The sequence below is a fragment of the Tiliqua scincoides genome, chromosome 1, assembly GCF_035046505.1.
Source record: "Tiliqua scincoides isolate rTilSci1 chromosome 1, rTilSci1.hap2, whole genome shotgun sequence".
Lineage (NCBI taxonomy): Eukaryota > Metazoa > Chordata > Lepidosauria > Squamata > Scincidae > Tiliqua > Tiliqua scincoides.
In genome coordinates, this window is record NC_089821.1 from 222,110,841 (window position 1) to 222,124,811 (window position 13,971).

The window sequence follows — 13,971 nt, forward strand, 5'->3', positions numbered from 1 at the left end:
AGTACTTTTTTTGATAAAAGTATCAAAGAAGTCTTTGTGAACAGTATGATGAATTATAATATTGAAAAAGTTAAAAAAAAGCAGCTTTTTTCAAAATCAGTTTTCATATATGAAAAAGACAATATGCAACAAATGTGATGTTTATGGAGCATTGAACAACATATTTTGGATACTTTTGACTATAATCTAGAACTACATGAAGCTTTTGACTTTAAAAAACACACAAAATCAGTCCCTTTGCTGCATGGTAAGCTAAATTTGAAACTCGAGTTTCAAAAACAATTCACAACATGTTATGGAGGTTTCATGTCGCAAGGGAAAAGGTCAAAGTTCCTCCAGGCATGTTAGAACTTTAGGCATACTTTATGTACCTAAGCAAAGCTCCAGGTGCCTAGTAATTACTTAGAAAAGAATTGATCCTACCAGTTGAAACCTGAGTTATTGCAGAGTTGAGAAAATTTCACCTACTTCTAATGCTTTGTCCCTGGTTGTAGTCATTATTTCTTCTCCTATTCCAGCTCGACAATTTGATTGCTTTAATTGAGCTGAATTCAGATTTTGTGATGCAGTTCTAAATAGATCTTACTGACCCTGCAAATTACTCTGTTAGACTCAGAAGTCTATATCAGAAATTTGTGAAGGAGTTTCCCCATGGAAATTTGAGCAGATTGTGAAGGAGTGTAGCTAATTTTCTGTGGTGCAAAAATTCTCAAGTGCATTTCATCCTTATGAAGTTTTAATGTAATTTCTAGAAATGGAGGAATTTCATTTCACACATGCACAAGGCATTTGCATCTTGTGTTCCATTTAAAGCATTTAATCAGGAATTAAACATCATGCTATTCAACTTTTCATGATATCTTGCTAAAATTAAGCAGAAATAGTGTCATGAAGGAGAAAGTATTATCAAAATAGAAAATATACATTGGTATCATATTCAGAATTTGTTCAGTGTAGCAGATGAAGATTTTCTTGTACAGTATGATCTTACATATTATCAAAATACCAGTTGGGTCATTTTTTCAAGATAGGAGAAAGCGTATGCACTTAATTATAAATCTTGAATATTTTCCCTAAAATATGAGAATCAAAAATCCAACTGTTCTTTCATGAATTAAAATCAGCTATATCAATGGTTCTCTAACTTTTTAGCATTGGGACCCACTTTTTAGAATGACAATCTGTCAGGAACCATCAGAAATGATGTCATTAACCTGGAAGTGATGTCAATGATCAGAAGTGACACCATCAAACAGGAAAATATTTAACACTTCCCATACGACAAAATCAAATTAATAAAGTAAATTAAAAGTTTACAATAAGTTTAACAATTTATTTTTTTAAAATAAAGAACCCTCAAAACTTTCCCAAGCAGTTGCTGGTCTGTTTAAAAAAAAGTTCCTCAAATACCCCAAAGGCTGCAATCCTATCCACACTTACCTGGGAGTAAGCCCTATTGAGTATCATTGTTAAAAACACATGCATAGTAGCCAGTTAAAAGCACAAATTTGTATCATTTCCCCAAATGCAATAGCATACTTTGGTAGAATCAAGTCTAATATATTCTTTAAAATACATTGAAATTAATGGGGACCGACCTGAAATTGGCTCATGACCCACCTAGTTGGTCCAGTTTGAGAAAAACTGAACTTTATTGTATTGATGATCTTTTTTTTAGCTGATTAAACTATTTTAAAGCTTGAAGTTCCAGTAATAACCCAGGGAACACCAATGGAACAGAGTGATTGGGTTCTGGTGTTACACTCATGGTTATTTGTGATTGAACTGATATTAGCTCAACTATGAGTGTGTGTGTGTAGTTTTTGGATTGCAACAATTTAGCAGTTTTCATAAATTTTTTAACCTTTAATTTTAAACTTATTTTAAGAGATGTTTAAAGTGGTGGGATTAGAGATTAGAGATAGTGGTGGGATGTTAGAGGCAGTCTCAAATCTCACATTAGAGATAGTGGTGGGATGTTGAGGCAGTTTGGATCAGAATATAAGCATTGAGATTCACATAAAGGATATTGTAATCTTTGGATAGATGGCAGTTTCAAATACTGAACTACCAAATTTCACTGGATAGTCAAGACAAATATTTTTAGCATAAATTGGTTCTCCATAATTTGAGTTATGCAATTTATTTTCTTGTGTTGTTGTATTACTGTGTCCACACATTTCAAGCAAGTATTCTTGAACCTTTCATTTAGGCTTTTTCAAAAATTATTTTTATATATTTATTTCGCAATTTGCATATGCCTGGAAATAATATTGGTGGTATTTTGGTTGCATTCTTTCAGGGGAAAAATGAGATTGTGTTACTGTGTATCATAAGCATAGAGAGACTTCTTACCACATTTGTCACTTAAGATGTTCAAGTATGAAGAAAAAAATTCTTGATTCCCCAACCCTACCCTGTCTTTATACACTGCAGAGTTGGCTTCCCAAGTGTCAGCCTGAGGTAACCTAATTTATCATGAATATCCTTAGCATTTACCTACTGAAAGCAGTTATTTCTGGCTCAGCATGAATGTTACACTGATTTACTGTTGACTGTGTTGTATATAAACCCATCCTCAAGGAAGTCCACTTGCTCCCTAAAGGAAAAAACACTCTTCCCCACCCTCCTGAGTGGTGGATAAGCAGTTTTGTTGGTCTTGGTGTTGGCAATTATGAAAGTTAACTAGGGTTCAAGTTGGAACTGCAGTTTCAGATCCTTGTTAATGTTGGTGGAAGTAAATTTTTTTGTGGATTTATTGGAGAATAAGGTTTCATGAACTAGAGTCTGCTTGGTTAGATGTATGACGTGTAAAGACTCATTTGTCTGGCTAGTTGGGCACATTCTATGTGTATACATGCATTCCAGCAAGCAGTGATGCCAAAATGTTACGAAATGCAAGAATTTCAGTCTGAACCATGATAAGCTCACATGCATATCAGAAAAGCACAATGACCATTTGCAAGATAAGTACAATTGCAGAAGTTCAGACAATTGGTTTCTTAGGCTGTGTTTCCATGGGTAGACAGTTGTAAGGTTTACTTCACATTCTTTTTCTCTCAAAGAAAATGTGGATTGAAGGGCTGTGCAGTTGCTGTCAGATTCTCCTTTGCTGTGTGTTTTGTGGTAGATGGGGCACCTAGGATCATCTGGAGCATGTCACTATGATAATGGTTGTCTGACAGTTCAGGTGCAGGTACTCTGGTCCCTACCACTCTGTGATCGCTCTCCCAGAACATGGACCTGGGTTAAAATACTTGAGTGAATAGTGCACATGACTATAGATATGGTTATGTTCACTGTACTTAGACATAAACAGGTACTCTTGGTCCATTGGTCTGATCGGGTCACATCTGTAGTGAGGAGCAGTGTTCCTGCTAAGGATTGCAGCCATTTGCCTCCCAGCCAAGCTCCACACAGCATGGAGCTTGGCAGCCTGGAAGTTTGCTAATGATGTGATGAGTCACAATGCCAAGCAGCTACCAAAGAGGTCTGCACACTGTAGTAGACCCCTTAGTGTGGAAGTTTCCAAATGGGGCATCATTCCAGGCAGGGAAGCCCTGTCTCTGTCCCCTTAAGGGGCAGGGCGATGGTAAAGGCAGTGACACAATTGTGCGATGATTGCACCATTGTCAGGAACAAAACTTTGTAAACTATTTACAGCAGTTTGGAGTTGGGGGGAGCCGTGCATAGGGTTCTGCAGGCTCCCTGGACTATCTGAAGGGCCAGCACTAGAACAGGTAAGTACCAAAAAATCCCTTTTGTCCTTAACAGTGGAGCAATCGTGATGAACACAGCACTGCCTTGCCTCTCCCCCACAAGTACTTACAGCTGTTGCCAAACTCCCAAAGAATTTGGGAACCACTGCCTTCGACCAGGGAGTCTCCAGACTTTTCAGTATGAGGGCCATTTTTCATATTTTTGTGGGCCAAAAAAAAAAAAGTGAATGAATAAGTTCTACCTGGATTTTTTTTTTTAAATCTGCATGATATGATTCAGAATCAAAGAGAAACATGACGTGTTAATGAGTAAAAATGTCAAATGTTAGCAAAAAAAAAGCAATAAAATATTTTAAGTTGCTGTGGGCCAGATAAAATCTTTTGGTCAGTCTGGATGTGGCACCCAGAACATAACTTGGCGACACCTACCTTAGAGGGAACTGTGGTCAGGAGTGCTCTTGCATAGCTTTGAGTGTTGTGCAAACTGTGATTCCCCCTTGAGAAATCAATCTGGTCACTGTCTTGCTCGCCTTATTTGCATCAAGGTTAAGCACCATAACATGCTCTGTTTGGGCTGCTCATAGAGCTGGTATTAATGTTACTTCAAGGTTGTTAATTGTTCTTATGTCGGTTGTTATCGCATATCTCCGCTGTTTTTCCATCTTCACTAGCTGCTGTTTCATTTCCAGTTTCAACTTTAAGTGTTGGTTATCAATCTTTAAAGCCTGAAATGGCTTAAGACCAAGATCCTTGAAGGATCCCACCATGTGAACATACCTGTTCTGAGATCACTGGGAGTTCTCCTGCTGTGTGTCTTCCACAGTTTGAGGCACAACTGGCAGCAAAATGAGATAAGGACTGTTCTGTGGTGTTCATTGACATGGGAATCTACTCTCCAGGAATCCCCTATTCTTTGGCAATCTGTTCCAGACCGAATGCCACTTCCGGTTTCCCGAGGGAAACTGGAAGTGACTTTTTTTTACCTCTGTGGGCCATTCTGAAGCCCACAGAGGCAACAGGCGAATGCATGCTGCCTCTCTGGGCTGCAGAAAGTTATCTGGAGGGTACTGGAACACAGCTCTGGTCCCCTTCCAAGGGGACCAAAAATCATGATTTGCTTATCTGATTTTTGGTATCCATGGGGGGGGGGGTCCAAGAATGGATTCCCCGTGGATACTGAGACCCTACTTGTATCCTGTCTTCCATGCTAGAGAGCCTGACAAGGTGGCTAAACAGATTTTTTTTTTAAATGAATAATAAAGGTGCAGTCAGTCATAGCAATAAAAAGAGTAGCATAATAATTATCTACAAGAACGGAAGTATACCTTAAAACTGAGAGGTTTGGGACCTGATGACCTGGGGAGAGAGTCTAAAAATTGTGGCACCACCCCAGGAAAAGTCTTGTCTGTGGTTTCTGCCAGTCTAATTTGTGTCAGTGTTAAGGCCACAGTTTTGAGGCTGATTTGAAAACATGGGCCTGCTGTCAGAGTCCAATTACCTTTCTTCCATTAGCAGAGGAGGCAGGTTCTGTTCAGCAGGATTGACAAGACTTTTTTAAAATGGGTTGTATGCAACCCCTTTGTTAGCAAAATGCTGGTCTTCTGGCTCCCTTACTATTTGTATCAAATTTGACACCTCTGTTGCTAAAAGAACCAACATTTTCTTTCCTTTTTTAATGACAGTATTCCTTCCCTAGTCTTCCCACATAACAGTGCACACCTGCTCTGCTTGTTTGGCTTTCTTAACTTTACCTTTTAGTTGTATGAATAGTTGACGCTGTTGCTTGCCCATGTTGCTTGTCCAGAAAAATAAAACATTTTGATTGCTCCTGAGCACTAGAGGATAGAACTCTTAATATTGCCAGTTCAGGCTCTCCAAAGAGCAGGAGTAGAATCCCATTTATGACACATTGTCAATAGTACTTGTGGATTTAATGATGTTTAGACCAGACACTTTGCTTCTCAAATTAACAACCTGAGCAGAGAGAAGCATGCATGATTCTTACTTTGAGTTCCTTTTAATGCCTGAATCAGCTCTTAATCTACACTAGCTTTATCCTTCATTAAGAATAATCTCAGCTATTGAGGTGATTCCTCAATATCCTGAAATCCGAGGAGTTTGTTAAAATCACTGCAATATATTGTTTAAGTTGTAGAAGTGGACTTGAAGAACAGCTGTGTTGCATGTGGCTTGCAATATAGTGCTGTGACTGCTGTTTACAATAAAATTGTGCCTATTGGTCTGAGGGCGCAATCCTAATGCGCCCTTGGGCCAACACAAGTCCCTTGCACTGACCCAGGAGTGTCATAAATGTGCTGTCAAGCACTTTTGTGCCAATTTGGGGGGAGAGGCCAGCGCATGGATGGAGAGGCCAACCAGTGCTGGCTTCCCCGCACCGATGTGAGCTCTGGGCCAGGTAAGAATGCGCTGGCCAAGCTCGGTTGGCACAGGGGTCTGGTGGTATGTGGGGAGGGCAAGGAGGAGGCGGGAAGGAGGTGTTTCAGGGTGGGGGAGAGCAGGTGGTGGGCATTCCCAGGAGCGAATGGGGGGCAGGGCCAGGATCTGGCAATTATTCTGGATCCTAACCCTGTTTTCGGGCAGCCCGAGGCAGTCCCAGGCTGCTCGAATTTGTGCTATCTCTTGAGGTAGCGCAGATCCGAGTAGCCCCACTGGGGCTGCTGCTGCTTTTACGCAAAGTAAGGGGATTCCCCCTGCCCCGGTCTGAGCCGCTTTCAGCCCCAATCCTGCTTTGGATGCAGTGCAGGCCTGCTGACCTGCCTGCTGCAGGGCAGATTAGGTTTGGGCTGCGAGTCTACCAACTTTTAATAAGTTGGTAGAATTTAAAAAAAATTTTCCGTTGGAAGAGCATAAAAAACGGTTCCTTACATCCTCTGAACAAATTGTGCTTCCTATTTACATGTACTTCCTATTTACATTGGCATGTTCTGTGATGCTTATAATTTGTAGTTTAATTTACAGCACAAGTGCAAGGTTATCGTAACTTTCTTTATTTTAATCTTCAGCTTGAATTAAATTGGATTTTGTAGTCTGGTATTTATTTTCATAGATTACTGATTGTGGTTGAAAAAGTGGATACACTAGTTATGATGAACTTGTTTAAGCAGGATATCTTAAAGTGGTTAGATGTCATATTTACAAAGCAGTTTGACAAAAAAAACTATTAATTTCATTGATCACATATTAATTTCCAAGCATTAGTGTCTATGCACTTCTGTGGTTGAATTATGCTGTTTGACTAGCAGTTCTGGTATAGGATCGTCTTGGCAAATGTGAAATATTAAAGAAGGGAGATTTGTAGAGCTACTTTGTTATGCTGCTGTTTTTAGCAGAGATGCAGTTTTGTTGAGATCTTTTCTTCTGTGCCCTGAATCTTCCTATCCTGACAAATTTCCGTCTATTTCTCTTCCATGGAGTAATAGTCAGTGTGATATAATCGACTAGGGCGTTGGACCAGTATGGGAAAACCCAGGTTTGATCTCCGCTCACTTATGAAACTCCTTAACTGGTCTTAGTCAAACCCCTATCTCTCAACCTGAACTACTTTGCAGAGTTGTTTGAGGATAGCATACTATGTTCCTTAGATTAAAAAAACTGAGGTAATTTCAAGTATAATATATTAAAATATCAAGAAAAAGGAAGGCTCTTATCCAATAATTACATAAGGAGCCATAGTTAGTATTACTAGGGCTATATGCAGGTAGACAAAAAGGAATCAGAATTTCTGAAAGCACCATCCGCAACCACCATTTCATTCTTGTGGGCTTGATATTTCCTATCCCAAACTGTGCAATCTAAAATAGTAATCCTGCTATTTTCCTGTAGTGCAGTAGTCTCTAAACCATGGACCTCTGCATCCAGAAAAAGTCATGCTGGCTCTTTCCGTTCTGCACTACAGCCTCTTATCTTTTCAGCTGATCTGCTCAGCAACTTGTGCCAGGCAGTTGCTTCCACTGCCTGTTGTCCCAGCAAACTGTGTACCCCAATTTCCAGGCAAAAGTGGCTGCCAGGCACGGGTTTCTGAGTAGATAAGCTGGAAAGATAAAAGACTGTGGTGCAGAACAGAAAACTCTGTGCCGGGATGGCTTTTTCTGAATACCAGATCTGGGCCACGGGCCACAGTTGGGAGCCTGCTGCTTTAGTGTGTGCTTCACATAATTATAACAGGTCAGATGCTGCTTTCATCCTCCCCATTCCTGTAAATGGACAAGGCCATCTGCATGAGAAACTGAGGTTGCTTTCCTGTAAATGGAGTTCTTCCAGAGTGCCATTGTCTAGTCAGGTATCCCTACTGCTTTCTGTCTTTTGGGAAACAGCTGTTACTACTAAAAGACAGAAAAACAGAGGGGTTGTACAATTGCTCTGCTTCAGATCTTGCCTCCGTTTACTGGCCGGAGCTTCCTTTGCATTGGTAGTTAAGTTTCCAGTGCTCCCATTACTTGGCTGGACAGGGCCACTTAGGAAGAAATCTCCCAACAGGTAAGGAACTTCCCCTTTCTAACTCCAGTTTTTGTGTCATGTTCCAGGTCTTCCAAAGGTTGATAAGCCCCTCCCAGAAAAAGTAAGTTGGGATGTGATTTTTCTGCTTTAAAAGTTGTGAATACAGAGAAATTTAGTGTTCTTTCCTGCCTTTTTATGTGTAAAAGGTTGACAGTAGATGGATGAAGTAATTTATTTTGCAAGACATTTAATTTCTTATGCGTTTTCAATTTATTGAAACTGAGCCATAAGGCTTTCTTTGTTCCATTGATTAAGTGGATTTAAAAGCTGATGAAGTTTAGTGGGTTGATCCTAGGCATGCAAGCATTGTAATTTGGTGCATCTTGTATTTGAAGATGTTAGCTTTTCCTTTATAAGAGAATATAAAACAATCATGCCAAATGTTTAGTAAATGGGATCCTAAAGGGATTATTTTTTGGGAAAGCATTCTGAATGATGGTAATATCCTTTCCAAATAATGCAAGACTAGAGGATGACTTGTATGTGTGCTGAATATTTTTGTGTACCATTTTTGAGGCGTTTTCATGGTCATGTACTTATTGGTATAAACATAGGAGTAGTTTTTACTTTCCCAAGACCCACTTTCATTTAATTATTGTCCTTCAAATTATTGTCATTTGTGTTAAAAAGTAATACTAGGGATGCAGTTTGATACGTTGCCCTACAAAACCCATAAAAGTGGCCAACTTTGACAAGTTGGACAAGTGCATTTTACATTGAAACACTTGGCAGATCATGAGTGTAGTTAGGAAGACAAGCAAGAGCTATGCTGAAATTTTGCTAGTCATAGGCTAACACTCCATGTTGATACAGCTGCTCTAGAAAGTATGAATGTAGCTTGCACTCAAAGTAGATGGAGTTTCAGTAGTTCTTCTCAACAAGAAGTGGGTGCCATGCCATCCGTTAAGTTACATACATGTATGCTACAGGAACAAACACTTGCATGCATAAAGTCAGTTAGGTGCTGTGCCATCATGGGCTCAGAAGTGTCCTGGGCTGGTTTGTCTGAAAGATCTTCATGTCCCATTGAAACTTGCTTTTGAGATTCCTCTGTCTCAAAATTAGTTTGCATAGCAGAAGAGTGCATCTGTGAGAAAACCAGTGCTTGGTTGGGTACATGTAATCAGTTGCATGGTTCTTTGTGTCCTGGACTAAATGCTAAGAACCTATGTAGTTGGTAGAGAAGTGTTGTTGTTTCCCCCACCCATGAGATGCATTATTAATATCTATGTAAATGGCAAGTAAACTTTTCACATTTAATAACTGAACTCATTGAAAGTACTGGATTGCTGGAACACACGAAACAAGAGGGATAGAGGTATAACACAGGTTTACCCAGTGAATTTAAGTGATGAAATATTGGGGGGGGGGGCTGGGCTCATGATTCTGCTACATTGTCAGAGAATGTATTTTCAGGACTCGATTGAGACTTGTATTTGAAGGGGTTAAGATTTGTACTGTGTAGAATTATACCATGTGCACAACTACCAAATCTTTTCTTCTCAAAACAGCAATAAGGAGTTAAGATTAAGATCTGTAATCATGCAAAGAAAGGACGTATTGAAGACTTGTGATGGTCACCGTAATCTTATCCTTAACAATTTGTAGAACATAATTTGCTTTTGATGTCTGCAGGCCTAGTTTAATCAACTTATACTGAGGCATATTGGTATAATCCTAAATCGAAATCCCAAATCTTAGTATTTGATAATCTGTTGGTAAATATCACTGTGTTTTGATACATAAAATCATGCATAGGTGATGCCAGTTTCAAAGTTAACTTAAATTGAAAATCATGAATGTATCTGGTAATTAAAACAACCGTGTTTTTCTTCCTTGCTTGTCTTTCTGTGCCGTTCCATGTGTCTTTTATAGCAACCATAATTGAAGAAGCAGCCAATTTAAAGCAAGCAGAATGAAGTCTGTTTTTCATATAATGCACAATTACCCTGAAGAACTCTTTAGGTGTTGTAAACAGTAATGAAACATTTGTTTAAAAATATTTAAAGTAGTAGAAAGAGAGGTTCTTCAATAGGCCTCTGTCTATGACTTTTAACCTTCTGAGTAAGGCCAAAGTGTACTACCCTCCACATATTGCATGGTTCCTCCAAGTTTCAGTACGATATTGTCTCTGTTTTCAAAAATCTGCGCAGTGTGACAGACAACAGTGCAGGGTTAACTCCATTGTTGTTGAGTCTCTGGACCTTCCTGCTCATGACCAGAAGTCTCTGCTGCCTGCGCCTCTTGTAGTTGACCACCTGTACTCTTGTCTGACTGAGTAACTTGCTTGGCTTTAATTTGCTGCTGACGAGGATCAAAATGATGTTTATCCAGTAAGCAGCATGACACCTAAGCATATATTTATAAGGTTCTGCTTTCATGTTTGTTTCTTTGTAGAGTTTTGATTTGAATTTGTGAGGCCATCTAATGTAAGTCTGGCTTCTGATGGATTTATACAAAATGCAATCTTTTCTGTGTGTTTGGGTAATTGTTATGAAAAAGTAAGTATTAAATGTGGTGGGATATACAACTTGCAATTCATGCAGTTGGCAGTAACACATCAGATTCTTGTAAAATACCTACTATCAAGTATTTGCACTTTTGTAGAACTGTATGTAGTACTTGTCACAAGATGAGAAACTTTTCCTCTGGTTGGGGTCCTGAATGCGTCTTAATTTATGTTAAAGTTATATATCAGCCACATTTAGTCTTGTATATCTCTGTGTTTTGAAAGCTATCTAACAGAAGCTATGTCAGATGCTTTTGGTGTACATGCACTGGCTCGGTATGGCAGAAAATCTTCAGAAGAAAGCCTGAAAGCTACTTGTTCCTTTTGAGGACCCGAATGATAACTTACGACTGACTCTGCACGGGGATAACTTAATTTCATCACTTGACTTACTTTCAGCATTTTAATTTCAAAAAGACAATGCAAAGTAGTGCAGACAATTTAGTAAATTCCAAGTCTGTGCTAGAATATGAGCTTTTGTGAAGGTAAGAGCGATTTTCTGCAAAGCTTATTCGCTTATCAAATAGGGCTGTCACCTGGTACAGAAATAAGAGTTCAATATCAAATGAGTTTTAATGTATTAAATCTACATCCGTCTGCATCTGGCTTTCAAAATTTTTACCCACACTATGTTTCTAGATAGTCTATGCATCTGTAACAGCAGGCACCATCTCAGAGGCATCCTCTTTTCACATTTGTCCAGGAGATAAAGCTGTTATCTCTGTCTGCAGTTCTGAAAAATAAGAATAATTAAGAGTTTTAAAGATGATGCCCAATTAATTAGGGATGCTTTTTTATTGCTTTTTTTTAAATCTAGCCAATTAAAGTTTCCAGTCTTATTTTGAATAAGCATGTATGTTACTGTTTGGTTGTATTGTGGTGGTGTATCAGCAAAATTGAACCCATTGCTGCCTGCCAAGAAGCCCTTTGCACCCATTTGATGAAAATTATTTAAAATATTTTTTTCACATTTTTATACCATCCTTCCTCCAAGGAGCCCAGGGTGGTGTATGTGGTTCCTTCCCTTCTTTTGTCCTCGCAACCAAAGATGAGGTTAAGAGATAACCCAAGGTCACCCAGGAAGCCTCATGGCTGAGCAGGGATTTGAACCTGGGTCTAACAGGTCTAACTGCTCAACCACTTCACCAGAGCAAGAGAACAAGGTCCTGTCCTGACATAAGGGCAGTGCAGCTCTGAGGTAAGGGAACAAACATTCCATTACTTTGAGGAGGCCTCCGTTAGTGACACCCAACTGCAGGATGCAGCACATGTCCCATTGGCACTGCTATACGAGTGCTGGAAAGCACTGACACAAGGCGTTAGGATTGTGCCCTTAGTCAGATGCAAGTGATTTCACAAAGGAAGTGAACTGGTGGCAAGGATAAGGAGGGGCAACTTATGTAATTGTTTTAGTTGTACTTACTTAGTTTCAGTAGAGGAGAACCACTAAGATGTTGTCATGGGAAACTAGTTTTAAAAGAGGATTTGAAGAAAGATATTGTACAGATGTTCTAATATTGTGGATTTTTAGTCTACACCAAAATTAAAACCATTGTGAACATACTCTGTTGTTATTTTACTTATCCAGTTTCTACATATCTAGAAATGATCAGATATTTCTTCTCAAATGATCAGTTATGTTTGGTCTTTAGAATACAGAACTTGCATGCAGTTTTTGTCAGTACACCCACCTGGCAACTTATTTATCATGTCATTGCTACTACCATTTTACAGGTAGGTTGGTATGATATGGTATGGTATGAAAAGCTCTTAAATTTGCCTGTTGGGTAGTTGGATGATGTATGATTTGAACCCATAGGTTGCGTATCTCAATTCCTTTTGTGAAAAAATATTTGACCTTCAGACATCCTCAGTGTGTGCTTTTCTATATACTCTTGAACATTTAGCCATATTTAGAAGAGTAATATTTTCAAGGGTCTAGGGAGGTATTTGGGCAGTACATCAAAATGCAACTGTGAGCAAGCAATATGTGTATAATACAGGTGTGCGCTGCTTAATGATGTTCTGCCTAACAACTGAGCGCATATACAAAGGTGGTCACCTGAAATCAAAGCCTAATAGGCTTTCGTGCCAAACTGCCCCCACACACTCTGCAAAAATGTAAATGCAACGAGTGAGACTTATTCCCAAGAAAGTAGGCAGGGATTGCAGCCTCCAGGCACTCAGATCAGGGCTCCTGTTACTGGTGTCTGCCTCCACGCCTCTGCTTAAAAGCCTAGTGAGCTGAGGAGGCAATCAGGTTGCTGGCGTTAACATGCATGCAAACAGGAGGGCAAAGCCTCTGCAAAGCCTACTCAAAAGTAAACCCCATTACGAGTAGGGCTTACTCCCAGGAAAGTAGGCAGGGATTGCAGCCTTCAGATGCTCAGATTGGGGCTCCTGTTGCTAGCATGTGCCTCCATACCTCTGTTTAAAAGCTTAACACTTAACGATGGGACACTATAATGACGGAGATTTCAGTGCCTATCTCCGTTGTTAAGTGACGCACAGCTGTATTTTGGTATGCCTGTTGTGTATTAAAATAGCAGTGAACTAACTAAAATGGAATTGGGGCCAAGAGTAAACTTGTCAGGCAAGAAAGCTGGGTACATAAGGAAGAACTATACATTATGCTTTCCTTTGTCTTGAAATTCTGGGACACTACTTCAGCACATGGGTATTAGGAGGGGGCATTATAAGAGAGGAAGCAATGTGTAGGGAAAAAAATGCTTAATCCATCCTCTGCCAGACACTTTCCCCATAATTCCTTGCCCCCAAACTAGTGTTAAAATCATGTTTGCATCTGAAATTCCAGGGACGTGTTAAACATAAGCATCCGTCTACAAATTGCACAAAGAAGTGGGCACAAGGGTTTCAGGATATAAAATGGAGTATTTCCACCCATAATTTATGCCATAGTGCAGTGGTTCCCAAACTGTGTGCAGTGGTACCTTAGAGTGCTACAGCACACTCACAGGGGAGCTGCGGGATGTACTTGGGGGCCCTTCCTACCAGCACTCAAGGGCGCTACCATCTTGGATTACTCAAGAGGTGCTGACATTTGAGCACTGCCATCTTGGATTGTGTGAGATTTTGTGTGATCCAAGATGGTAGTGCCTGGCTGAGCCTGGAAGATAAGGCTCAGTAAGTTTGGGAACCCAGTAAGTTTGGGAACCGCTGCCATAGTGGATAATAGGAATATTTCTACATTTAATGGCAGGAGTG

General features: G+C 39.8%; 1 protein-coding gene across 8 annotated transcripts in view; it reads left to right on the forward strand.

Moving 5' to 3' along the window:
* Nucleotides 1–13,971, forward strand: part of QKI (QKI, KH domain containing RNA binding) — a 169,084-nt gene that overhangs the window by 106,768 nt on the left and 48,345 nt on the right. The gene's annotated exons all lie outside the window — the stretch shown is intronic.